Genomic DNA, 14,111 nt, shown 5'->3' with positions numbered 1-14,111 from the left:
AGAGCTGGGGGCATCACACACAAGGCCGACTCTCACCATCAGGGGCTTCAGATCATCTGAGTCCCAGCCATGTTCACCTTCAGTCCTCTCTTGAACTCCCCACCAAACAGACTTGGCCCCGGGGGGGGTCCCTTCACCCCTCACCCTGAAACCTACAGCAGGCAAGATGGATCTTATCCCTCAGCAACTGTGCATACCTGCCTCCGGGAATGCCTGGCTCACTTTCCTCTTACCAGGGGCAGGGAAAGAAGACAGAACACCAGGTCAGGACCCTCCACCCCAACCCCACTTCCTTCCTTGCTGTTTTACAGCCGCTCTCTCATGTTGGAAAAAGGAGCATGCAGCCAGATGTCTTTACAGTCTCAGGAAACACCTTCTAGATGTTTTCAATCCCTCTGACCCTCTCAGGAACCAGGGTGCTTTTTCCTCCCACTTGCTGTTTGCTGGGCAATGGTTTTACATCGCATTCTGCAACCTTCCTTTATCACAACTTATGGTAAAGCTTTAGGATCAGAATCTGTCCTCATTCTTGACATGTAAATGAAGATTTGGAGTTTAAAATATGTTTTTCTCTTTCCCCAAAACTTGCCTTTCAAAGTTACTTCCTTGCTATGTACTTAAGAAAGAGAACTTTGAGTCTCAAAGCTGGTTAAGGGCAATTTTATTCTTGAATTTTGATTCTCAAAGACTGGTCCTCAGCATGGTGGATTGACATTGCCTGGGAGCTTGTTGAAATGCAGAATCTCATACCTCCATAGACCTTCTGAATCAGAATCTGCCATTGAATGAGACCCCACTCCCAGCCCAGGTAACTCTTGTGCAGAAAGTTTAAGTAACATTGGTTTAGAAACAATTCTTCAATCCTTCCTTCGCAGATTCACTTTCATAGTGGACGGGTTGAAAGAGAATGTGATTTACAAAAGGACCAAGAAGGCACTGGTTTAATATTTTCAAAAATAAGCGTTTACTCCTAGTCATCATTAATAGGTGTTTACTTTTGTGTTGGGGGGGTGGGGAAGTTGGGAAGAACCAAACCCTTTCCATGCACTGAGAAACTGTAAGTGGTTTATGGAAGGAGTTCTCAGAGCTTTTCAGCTTGTACCCCACTATGTCTTGCACCCCTGAGCACCAGGTTGTGGGGCAAGGCCTTTATCCTCCTACAATATCATATTACCTTCACAATCTCTAATTATGTGTGTGTCCTCACCCTGTTTTAAACATTAAGATCCTGAGGCTTCGTGAAATTAATAACTCACTCAGGGTCGCGCAGCTCGCAAGAGACATGGCTGGGGGCAAAGCTCAGTCATTCCAGTCTATTGGGAATGTCTTTCCCAAGCTGTGGAAAGGAGAGTGCCAGTAAAAAGCTTGTTTCTCTTGTTTTAGAAATAACCACGAAAAGAATAGAAATGCTTGCCTTAAGTCAGAGAAATTGGGTTTCCTCTGTAACCTTCTGCAGGAGAATAGGATGTACCTCCAAGATAACAGCAAACATTAGGATTTCCCCCCACCCTACAATGACGAGAAAGAGGAAGAAGAGAAGGGAGAGGGGAAATAACTAGTTAGTTACCCAGTTTTATATGAGGAAGCATTAACTACCCTCAAAATACATACATCCTTGCCCCCTTTACTGCTCCTGGAGCAGGCACCTGACTGACCAGGTAGGCAGCATGGGAGATGCAAGGCAAGGCCTGCAGCTGCCTTGGGTAAAGTCACTTCTCAGAGCTCCTTAAAGGGAGTTTATGGGGTACCACAAAGCCTGTGTTGTAAGTCAGACCACTTCCAAATTCAGTGACAATCCAGTTAGCTGTTTCCTCAACTCGCAATAGCCATTATATGGAGAAATCTTACCATATATTTATAGTTCATGATTAATACCTCTAGTGGACTTACTGTGAGCCATCACCAGGTACATGACAGTCATGAGCTCCACAATGCTTAGAAGGAATAACCATTATCTTCTTTGAGAAATGAGAAACTGAGCCTTAGGGAGGCTAAGTAGTCTAACCAAGTGTACCCAGCACATAAGTGGCAGAATCAGAGACTCAGGTCAAGGTCTTGATTCTGAAGCTCATGCTCTTTACCACTACCACATCTGTCAATTTATTTCCTCAATAAATAAAAACCTTTGGTCTAGACCACCTGTAACTGGATGATAAGCTACAGGGTGGAGCAATCACTGGCAGAGCCCTGAAGAAAAAGAACACCCAACAGGGGGCTGAGGGACCTGTAGTGACAGAAAGGCAGGAATCCCCAGACATCAAAAGTGGTGACTAACAGAGAAGGTCCCGCCCACCATGTTGACACAGTTGCAAAGAAAAGGTGGTGCTGATGAGTAAGGCTAAAGCAAACCTGAGGTTTTTCCCAGCCCCCTTTCCAGCTCCTTTTCAATACAACCCTTTGAGAAACAGTGGTTTCAATATACCCTAGTGGTGTACCTTCACCTTTTCTTGTAAAATTCTAAATAAACTCAACCATAGCTATTCCAGGTACTGGGGATATGCTGCAGTTTTAGCGTAGACCATGGAACATTTTAATGTAGAATTTCCTACCAAATCTGATAGCCAAAGTTTCCCTTCCCAGTCCATTTTCCGACAAGAAAAAGAAGTGACCTATGCAATTGCCTACATAAAAACCAAGAAAGGGATCATTGGCAGTGGGAGAGACAACCAAGATGGCACAGTAGGTAAATGCTGTATTTACCTTCTCTCACAACCACATCAAAATGACAACTAATCTACAAAACAGCCATTATTGAGACTTGCCTAAAATCAAGCTGAATTGAAGCCTTTTAACTAAGGACTTGCAGAAGCCACCTCCAGAATGTTAGGAAAGTCAGAGAACATGGAATGCTCTGGTCCCACATCCACATGTGACCATTAACGATCAGGAGGGCTATTTTGGCTGTGGGTGTTCCTCCCCATCCCCTAAAGGAGCGAGAGATTCCAGCCCCACCCAAGCCCAGGGCTCCCGTGCCAGGGAGAGAAGTCCCCATAATTTTTGGTTGTGATAACCAGCAGAGATTATGACTGAATGAGACTGTGTACAGCTGCACTCACAGGTGCTCCTCTTAAAGGGACTGCACACAGACTTACCCACCAACAGAATCACTCGCTCTAAGCTCCAGTGCTGAGGAAGCAGATGGAAAGGCAGCAGAGACAAATGGTGGGGAATTGAATTGTCTGGCTTGGAATGGAGGCTGGAAAGATGGCTTTCTCCTGGGCAGGGGAGCTGGCAGAGGGCATTGATTTTTGCTGAGCCCTCCCCCTTGCCAGCATGAGAACACAGGTGGCCACTATTTCTGAGTCTCCCTGTTCGTTTTGCCATGCCCTGGCGATTTGAGAACTGGCCCTGCCCAACTTTCAGGCACACCCAGGTCGCTTTCAGTGACTTTTTTGTGCAGACTGCATGCCTTGGCTCAAGTTGCAGACTTTTCTAGAGTCTCTCAAAAGTGTACAGAACCCAGACAAGCAGCATCTGGCTTGAGCATGTCCTGTACATCTGGCTGAGCAGCCCTAAGCCGGCACTAGTGGTAGCTGCCTTTAGTTAGAGGCTTAGCCTCTCAAGGTGCTTCCAAGCACAGCATGGGCAGCAGCCATCTGTGGATTCTTTTCTGGCTCCAGCTGGGTAGCCCCAGGTGGGGCACAGGCTATGGCTGAAGTAGACCTACAGCAGATCCCCTCCAAGGCAGTCCTGGGGCTGGCACCCCCAGCGGCCAACTTCAAAATGAGCAGGAGCACCACCCAGCCACCTCCAAATATGATGATACACCCAAGGGGCAGATTGGGCAGACAGTAGAGTCCTGCTGAAGCAGATCCTGCTCCATAGGATCAGCCCCTGCACAACAACTCTTCCACTATAGTCAAGGCCAGTCCTCGCAACCAGTGAGCCTAAGGGTCATTCCCTCCCATTGATGTGCAATTATCTACCGAGGCTCAGCTACAAGAGGAGGGCACACACGACCCACACAAGGGACACACCTGAAGTCCATGGCTCAGGTGACCAGAAAGACTGCGCCACTGAACCCTACAGCATACTTACTACATAAGGCCACTCTACTAAGACCAGAAGACACAGCAGCCTTACCTAATACATAGAAACAAACACAGGGAGGCAGCCAAAATGGGGAGACAAAGAAACATCCCAAATAAAAGAACAGAACAAAGCTCCAGAAAAAGAACTAAGTGAAACAGATGAGCAATCTATCACACGCAGAGTTCCAAACACTGGTTATAAGAGTGCTCAATGATCTCAGGGAGAACTTCAACAGAGAGATTGGAAGCATCCAAATGGAGATGGAAACCATAAAAAAGAACCAGTCAGAAATAAAGGATACAATAATGGAAATGAAGAATATATTACAGGGAATCAACAGTAGATTAGATGAAGCAGAGGATCCAAACAGCAATGTAGAAGACAAGGTAACAGAAAACATCCAACCAGAACAGCAAACAGAAAAAAGAATCCAAAAAACTGAGGTGAGTTTAAGTTGCCTCCAGGACCATATCAAGCATACCAACATTCCCATTAAAGGGGTACCAGAAGAAGAAGCAAAAGAGCAAGGAATTGAAAACCTATTTTAAGAAATAGGGCCAGAAAACTTCCCTAACCTGGTGAAGGAAATGGACATACAAACCCAGGAAGCACAGAGAGTCCCAAGCAAGATAAACCCAAAGAGGCCAACACCAAGACACATCATAATTAAAACACCAAAGGTTAAATAGAAAGAGAGAATCTTAAAAGCAGCAAGAGACAAGCAGTTAATTACCTACAAGGGAGCCCCCTTAAGACTGTCAGCTGATTTCTCAGCAGAACCTTTGCAGGCAAGAAGGGAATGGCAAGAAATATTCCAAGTGATGAAAAGCAATGAAATACAACCAAAATTGCTCTACCCAGTAGAGCTGTCATTTAGAATTGAAGGACCAATAAGGAGCTTCCCAGACAAGAAAACCTGAAGGAGTTTATCACCAAAAAACCAGTATTACAAGGAATCTTAGAGGGACTTCTTTAAGATGGGAGGGAGGCTAAGGATAGGTGAAAGGGGAAGGGGTTTAGAAGTACAAATTTGTTGTTATACAGTAGTCGTGGGGATGTAGGATATAGCATAAGGAATATAGTCAATAATATTGTAATAACTAGGTATGCTGCCAGATAAGTAGTAGATCTATCAGGGTGATAGATGGGAATGGGGGGTTGGGGGCAGGGTGAAAATGTGAAGGCATTAAGAAATACAAATTGATAGTTAATAGTTTGGGGAATATAATCAACAATGTTGTAAAAATCATGTAAGGTGCCAGATGTGCACTGGACTTATCAGGGGCATCACATCATAAACTGTGTAGTTGCCTGACCAATGAGCTAGACACCTGAAGAGCTGAAATAGAAAATACTGAATGTCAACTGTAACTAAATATATAGGTATATATAATCACTGGATGTGGAGTACAACATAGTCGATGGTATTGTAACAGCTATATAAGATGTGAGAGGGGTAGTACCTTGGGGGTGGGTTATCACTTTATGAGGGGTTTAAATAGCTAACTATTATGATGCTTTGTACACCTGAAATTAATTGAAAGAAACAAAACAAAATAAGAAAAGAATACTTCTGGGTTTTCAAATTCTAGGAAAGAGGGTGTTCCACGATAAAGAGATTAAGAGAAGGAACCAACCTCACCACCCACCTCTCAACAACTGCACACACACACACACTCTCTCCACAATTTGGTGTACCCTGCTGACCATTCAACTCATTCCTTCCTGCCTTCCCATGTCCAGCCAAAATGGAGGCCTCCATTCTGATACATTATGATTGGCTGCCGCTGAACACTGGTATCCAATCAGCATACTCAGAGAACACAGACCCTGCAGCAGACCTCAGCCATTGGGATGAATACCAATTCTCTGCAAAGACCCCTGAAGAATTCATTATGTGCTTTGTTCTGAATACTACTTTAAACATGCAAATCCCTTCAGCACTGCTGTACTGGTGATTGAATAAATATGAATCAAAAGCTCAGCCCTTTCTTTTTATGCTCAGATCATAAAGTATGTACTGTCTCAAGTTTGTGTGTGTGTAATTTTTTTAACCAGAGGAAGTTAAGGCTTTACTGTTATTCGGTACTCTCCAAAAAGAGATTAGGAAATGGGAAGTAGTCCTTCAGATGTTATCTAGACTCAAAAAATAAAATAATTAATGTCTAGAATATAGAACTCAATTATAGGAAAGACAATTGGGACAGTGATAAAAATAAGGAGAGCGTGGAATTTACAGATAAATTCTGAAGGGTCTTGTGACTGGTTTAAGGTCCCATTGACCTCATGTGGTTCTAATCAAAGGCTTCCTGTTAAAAGTAAATCTGAGACTCAGGGAGTGAGAGTTCTTACAAGGACTGGAGAAATTCCATCAGCTCTTTGTAGAAATGGCCCTGAAAATGTGATGTCCCTCCTCACACATGGTGGGAATTATCACAGTCCTGGTTTTTGCACAAAAGTGCTTAGGGTTAAATTATAAGAGCTTTCCTCTGTGATCTATACCCTATTTGAGCCCCCAGTGTATTGTACTATCTGGCCTCCAGGGTTTAGGGAGCAGCTAGAGAGTCAGCCTTTACTATGAGGATTTTCCATGATGATCTAATTTTATCATGACTCCCCTTTCACTACAAGTGAATCATCTCATCAGGAAGCCAGGCAACCGTTTACCTTCTATTTAATAGGGGACAAAGTTCATCATTACTTAATACTTCAAGTGACTCTTTCACACTGACTGTTGGAAATGCTCAGTTTTAGAGGTTTCTGCTCAAACTGGTCATTTCCACCTGCCTTCCTTCAAATACTGAAAAGGCCTTGTGGTTCAGTGAGCAATGCAGCAGAAACAGAAGGACCCTAAATCTTATTAACCATCTGGTTGACATTGACCTCACTGTCCCTAGACATTTTTCCTAAAAGGTGGGGAAACAACACTACTAAATTCTGACGCATTTTCCTCAGTAGCTCATCTACTAGTTATAGATGTAGTTGGCAAAATATAACTTCTGGTGAATGTGAATGATTCAAATTTGGAAGGCTGATTCTATCTTGAAGATGCCGGAGGGGACCCATAGCCTTTCCATACTTGGGAATGCAATTCTGGGGTCCAGGGAATGTGATAACCATTAATGTCATTATACATTTATTTGTCTCTTTCCTCTACATCACTCATTTGAGAACTAAAGCAAAGTCACATTTAAAGCTCACAACCATTATGAGGCACCTATCGTCATTATCCTTGTTTTATGATTAAGGGGCAAAGCCTCTAAGCTCTTGCTATTAGGAAATGGAGACAACTAGAACTTAAACAAACGATGTCAAAGCCTTGAATATATCTCCTAAGCCCAAACTCCATCTTCCAGCATCTGTATCTTTGCGTTTTCTGGCAGCAGAGTTCTATTCTTCCCATACAGAACTAGAAGTGCCTAGAGAAGATTCTCCAGCAGCAGCTGTCAATCAAGATTGACCGGAGTTGGTGGATAACTGTCATGCAGGGAGTCACGTGGGGTCTCTTCTGGGGTCTCTAGTCCTGCTCCCCACATAAGAACACAGGATATGGTGAGGCCGAAAAGGAACACCCACGGAGCCATAGGTAAAAGAGTCATACCACTATAGTCTCACTGGAGGCTGGATTCACACGACATGCGACCTGCTGTCCGCTTTTCTGCCAACCGACCGACTCTCCTCGACTCTCCTCCGCTTGCAGTCTCAGCCACCATCTTCTTGCTAGTCCCCATTTGCTGCTAGCATAGCCACAGCAGTTATGTTAGTGGCCAATGGCTCACTGGTTACAGATGACAGCCAACTAGTCACAGCTGATAGCCATCCAATCACAGTTGATGGCCATTTACTACTTGAGCCAGCACCTTTCCACATGAGGCTGAGAGCCTGGAAAATACACTCCTGGCTCTGTCCCCACAATAACATACCTCAGCTCCCTCCTCACTTGGTAGGAATATCTCTGAGGTGCAAATTCTACTCTCCCTCCCAGAGGCCCCAGCAGAGTAAGTCTCAGTTGCCCACAACAATAAGTAGCTCAATAACCTGTCCTTTGGTGGCTGCCTTCCCTTCCTGGACTCACTTCCCAACTCTTTTCAGTGTTTCCTGGGCCAAATACCCTGCCTGCATTCAAATCCTTGGATCTATTTCTGAGGGAGCCAAAACTAAGACACAGACATTTGGACCTGCATAGTTTCATATTTTCATTTCACCTGACACTTCCCTATCTGTATCAGTTTGAAGTTTTCTGGGGAGACCACCTGTCATGCAGGGTGTCAGGTGGGGTCTCTGGTCCCGCTCCCCACATAAGAACACAGGATATGGTGAGGTCAAAAAGGAACACCCACGGAGCCATAGATAGGGGAGTCATACCACTATAGTCTCGCTGGCGGCAGAGTGGGAGATACAGGAAGCAGGAGCCACACTGTCCGCAACCTGCCGTCCACTTCTCTGTCAACCAACCTCACTTGCCAGCTGCAATCCACCATGCTAACTGCAATCCACTCTTGCTAGTTCAGCCACCATTTTCTTGCTAGCCCCCATTTGCTGCTAGCATAGCCACGGCAGTTATTTTAGTGGCCAATGGCTCACTGGTTACAGCTGATGGCCAATTAGCCACAGCAGATGGCCATCCAATCACAGTTGATGGCCATTTACTACCTGAGCCAGCACCTTTCCACATGAGGCCGAGAGCCTGGAAACTGCACTCCTGGCTCTGTCCCATACCACCAGAGGCCAGAGGTAGATTTCTCCTTTCAGAACTAGGCTATCTCCATTACTGCATAGTGGAAACCAGAGAATGTTGGCTCTAGATAAACAGCCCTGCCCCTACCTGGATCAATGCTAGTGTCTCAGCAGGGTTCCCTGAAGGTAGCATTTAAGTTGGAGTTGAGCATGTGTCATGTTTATGAAGAATCAATGGGGTCAATGTCTGGAAGAGGGGAGATAAAAATGGGGAGAGAAAGTGGAAATGCACAGAGGGAGAAGTTGAGCTTCCATGAAGCCCCGAAGCAGCCTTGGGAACCCCACAGGGAACTCTGTCCCAGTGCAACCCTCAGCTTTGTCTAGAGTTGGGCTGAAATGGCCAAGCCTTTGTACACTCTCATCCATTGGTATTGGTTGTGGGCCACGCAGGAAGGGTTGTGATCTCTGGAGCCAAGGTGTGGTTACACTGAAGGGCTGACAGCTGAGGGCTGCGTGTGACAGGTACTCCCAGCAACCAGCCTAAAAGCTCTTCCTGGGTCCAAACTCACTTTCCTCCACACCAGTGAGAGAACAACCATTCCAAACCCTCTGGGGCTCCCCAGTCTCAGGAAAAGAAACCAAACTCCTTAGCCTTCAGCTCCTCTAGCAACTGTTCCTACTCCCACCAGCTGGCTGCCTTTCCCAGGATACCCCTTCCCCAGCCTCAATGCTGAGTTAGGCCTGTGCTATTCGATACACTCACACCGTTTGAAAACACCCACAAAGACAGACAGGCTCATGCCCCTGCACTGGTTTTTCCCTCCACCAGAGGAGCCTTTGGTCCCTTTCAGTCCAACTAACATTTCCTCTTCCTCCAGGGTTTGACTTAAATGTCGACTCCTCTGACAAGAGGAACCTGACCCTTCCATCCAAAGAAGAACAAGCATATCACTGCTATCTTGGGGTGCAAGACCTGCTGCATCAGTAACACAATGCATTGTGTTTATTTCTGATTGGCTCCCAACCCTGTGAATGCCTTGAAGATATCCATGAGCCACGAACCCATGGTTCATGGCGACTCAGTAAATGTTTGTTGAATGCATATTGGCTGAGTTGCTCCAGGAACATGGATAACTGTGCCTTTAAATGAGAGCTCTGACCAGGATTAATTTACAACCACAGTCACAATGGTGGCAGGAATTGAAAAGAATGAGGGCCACATCAGGAGTTTGAGGATCTCAGAATTCCTAATTCCTGAGGTTGTAAGCAAGGGAAAATCAGGTCCCATCACTGCTATCACTGGCTGCAACCCAAAAGGAAGAGGCTCAGAGTAAGGAGAGGCTAGACTCAGACTAGCCTCTTGACTACAACTATTAGTATTTTAATTGGTTGATGCTCTTGGAAATATTTTAGCATAACTTTATTGCATAAACAACATGTGAATATATTGTCTTTGCAGAAAAATTAGAACATTAAAGATAAGGGTAAAGTTTCCTTTAACATACCTCACCTCAGTGTACTCCCTTTCTTCCCCAGAGATAACCATTACAGGGTATGGTGTGGATCTTTCCAGACCCACCATGCCCTAGAGAAACACAGTCATGTCCATACACAGACAGGCACAAAAATATTTATTGCACTACTCTGTATAATAGCAAAATTTGCAATCCTCCTGTAACATATAATGTTGGTATACCACCCAGCTTCTCCCTATTTCAGTTTTGTCATTTGATGTGGGATTTTCAGTGAGCTTTTGCACCCACTGCTCTATCAGAGCCTGCCCTTGGGCTCCAGAAGCCACTTGGTATGCTTCTGCAGAGAGTTCCAAGTGGGAATGTATGACCTATAACAGGGAAGGCACAGAACTGAGGACTCACTTAAATCAGACCCCTGTGGGGTCAGGTTGCAGCTCCTCTCTATGGGGCTTTGCCTGAGATGTACCTTGCTTGGACCTTCCACCTACCCTCACTCCCTTAGTGACTTTTCCTGGGACCACTAACTTAGTAAATTAATGTACATGATCCTCCCACCTCCTGAAGTCTCTGCTTTTGGGGAACTCACCTGAGACAATGATAATAGTAAATTGGCAAAAGAACAGTGGAATACACATATCGCACAACAATGAAAAATAAGGTGATTCTGTATGTGTCAACATAGGGAGATCCCCAAAGCAAATTAAAATATGATATGGATATATGTGCTAAAATATCATTGAAGGAAAAGCATACCACTGAATAATGATATTGGAAAATTAAAAAATGTATACTCCTCTCCAACTACCCCCCAGGCATGCCTGCTCTGCTCCTGGCTCCTGCTGTCTTTTGGCAGCCTGCCTTCTGTTTTTCCAAGCAATGAGCAAAGTAGCTGCTGATGATGGGGACTTCTGCTTTCACTTACCAACTAACCAGGTCCCATGGGAAAGGATTTTTCCATCACTAAGAGCAAGGTTTTTATTTTTTTTTATGGAACAGGTGGCTACATTGGTCTGCTTAAGAGTATGAAACCTTCAAGTTACCTAAAGTAAATCCAAATGGACGTCTGAGCATTTGTTTGTTTGTTTGTTTGTTTGTTTGTTTTATGGGTGAAACTTGGGAAATGTTCCACCCCAGAACAGGTCTCCCAAGCCGGTCTGAAGCAGCCAGTGGGCAAACAGTGGCAGGCTAGTTCTGGCAGCTGAGGGTCCTTCTGTAAAGATGGATGAAGGAGGCTTCTGCCAGATTTGGGTCACCTGGAGAACACCACTTGGGTGGAAGATGGCTTTATGCATGGCAGAGAAAGGGATTGTAGAGACTGTTAAGAGAACAGACAGGAAATCAGAAAGAGGAATGGTGAGCAGCATATTACTGGAAAGGGTAAAGAGGGGAGTTGCAAAAACATTTGGAAGCTGAGGCTTTCTGAACTAACTGACTTCAGGAACAGGACAGGAAAAAAAGGGGGGATGATTTTAGCATGTAGTAAAGGGTTTAAAAAAGAATTGGAAGCAGGAAGATGTTGGGGATTATTGTCATCACATAAAATGAAATGCTGAATTTAGCCTTCAAAGGGAAGAAAACCCATGGAGTTAAAGCCCAAGGTGTAGCTCTTGGCTAAGAAGAGTCACAAGTGTGTAGAACACATTTGCTAATCCTGGAGCAGTCCTTAGCCCAGAGCTCAGCACAGTTCTTATATCATCCAGAGAGACGCGAATGATCTGTTCCAATCAATATGTGGTGTCATTTTGATCAGGTTATTTGTCTTTTAAGAGGGTTATTTTTGGTTAGAGTTGAAAAGACAAATTGTAATGCATCTCTCTGTGTCAAGTGTTGAGATCTTCCTCCAGTGTAATGCTGAGAAACTGCACAGGCTGCAGGGGAGGAAGAGCAATACTGATCAGCTGTTCTCAACATGCCGGGCACAGTGCTGAGCCATCATCACAAGCTCATCTGGTCCATGACGGTGGCTCCCTGCTATTATCCCATTTAACAGTTGAGAAAACTGAAGCTGTATTGCAGGGAGAGATAATGAGCCCTCAGTCACCAGTGTACCCCATCTTGCAGGCTTTTTAGGTGAGAACCCAGAATAAGGAATGTATTTTCCTTCCTGATGCAGATACACACACATTTGTAATGGACATGGAGGTTTTTCAAAACTACACATGCCTTTGCTACACATGCACTGACTCTATTCTATTCCTTTCTTTTATTTAATGACATTTTCAATGAAGTAAATTGCTGCCACAACATATTAATGAGATATCAATTGAAGTTTGGAAAGCACTCACCTAGGATTTGTTGTGATCTGATTTTATCTCTCTAAAACCAGTCCTCACAGGTAAACTATGAGTTTTGAAATCAAAGTCACATAGCATCTATCCTCTGTTCTTCCATCTACCTTTCCTTTGTTCTTTCCTTCCTTCCATCTATCCAATAAATACCTTTTAGCATGCAGAAGTTGAACCAATTTTATGATCCGGGTTCCCCATTACAGGAATTGATGCTATCTCATCAATCCCTAGCTCCCTAAATGGAAAAACTCAAATCATCCAACCTCGCAAAGAATCAGTAAATGGCAGATACACAGCATAGCAACACTCAACAGAGCAATTATAGATGGTTCCAGAACTAACATCTTTGGGCATAAACCAGCTCCCCCCACCAAAAAAAAAAAAAAAGAAATAAAAAAGAAAAAATCTTCCTGCAGATATTCAGTCACAAAGATAAAGAAAACAGTGGGGAGAAAAAGGTAAGTGAAGCAGTCAGTCACTGTAGCATTCTGAGATGTCAGGGTTGGAGGTCTCATGCAGCATAAAAAATGGATGGGGAAATGAAGAAAACTGAAACCACACCATCCCCATAACACCCTCACTTCTAGCTTCTGAATTTGTTCTGAGTCCTGCTAACTGTGACCACAGGCTGTTTAAAATTACACCGTTTGCCTTATTTAATTTTCTTCTGCAGTCATAAATATTAATTAAGCTCAACCAGAAAGAGGCTGCATTTCAATCCATTGACTTCCTGAGGATCATAAGCAATTAAAACCCATCGCAGTTTAAGTACTAGCTGGTTCTTTGAGTCTGCCTGTGACATCTACTTTTTTTATTTTTAAAATTAGGTTCAGATTTATTAAATCTTAGTCGTTTCTTTTTCCCACCTAACTTTTCCTGGCCTGTGGGTATTCCCAATTTGATTTTCTTCTTGTAAATATAATCTATGCTCCTCCAGTGGAGTTGTTCATTTTCGCTAAAACAAGATGCAAAAAAGGGTATGTTTTGATTAATAAGGGCAAGAAATGTTTGTGTGAAGCCTGTCAGCTATTCAGTGGCAAAGATCATGCTTTTCAATGTTTGTTTATTTACTGTTATTTAATGACAAAACATTAGATACAATTGTAAAATATGAGGAATACATAAAGTGGAAAGTGAAAGTCTCCTGACCCCTCCCAGTCCCAGCTTCTGGGGTTTTCACTGAACAGTTTTATGTGTGACCTTCAGATCTTTTCTATGCATAGGCAAACAAAATCAGGGTTTATTTGTATAAAAATTAGGTCAAATTATCCATTTCTGCAACCCTTCATCATATTTAACCTTCATCATGAAACAGATATATTTTCTATATAATATCATACAGATTTAGCTCATTCTTTATAATAGCTGTACAATATTCCACAATAAAATTGGGTTATTGTTTATTTAATCATATTCTTCTACATTTAGAATATTGAGCATGTTGTAGACAAACTATACACACACACACACACACACACACACACACACACAATACCAACAACTAAAAACTACCAATGAGCGTTTTCTTTTCTCTCATGTTTCTCATGTCTTCCCCATCTCACTAAAGGAATGTCTATTGGGAAGGAAGAGAATATTATAAGGTACAAACAGGTCAAGGTTTGGGTCAGAGAGCCTTGGC

The sequence above is a fragment of the Rhinolophus sinicus genome, chromosome 13 (genome assembly GCF_057876585.1).
Source record: "Rhinolophus sinicus isolate RSI-liver-muscle chromosome 13, RSI-T2T, whole genome shotgun sequence".
Classification (NCBI taxonomy): domain Eukaryota; kingdom Metazoa; phylum Chordata; class Mammalia; order Chiroptera; family Rhinolophidae; genus Rhinolophus; species Rhinolophus sinicus.
The sequence above is the reverse complement of the archived record's forward strand: the minus strand, read 5'-3'. Positions refer to the sequence as shown.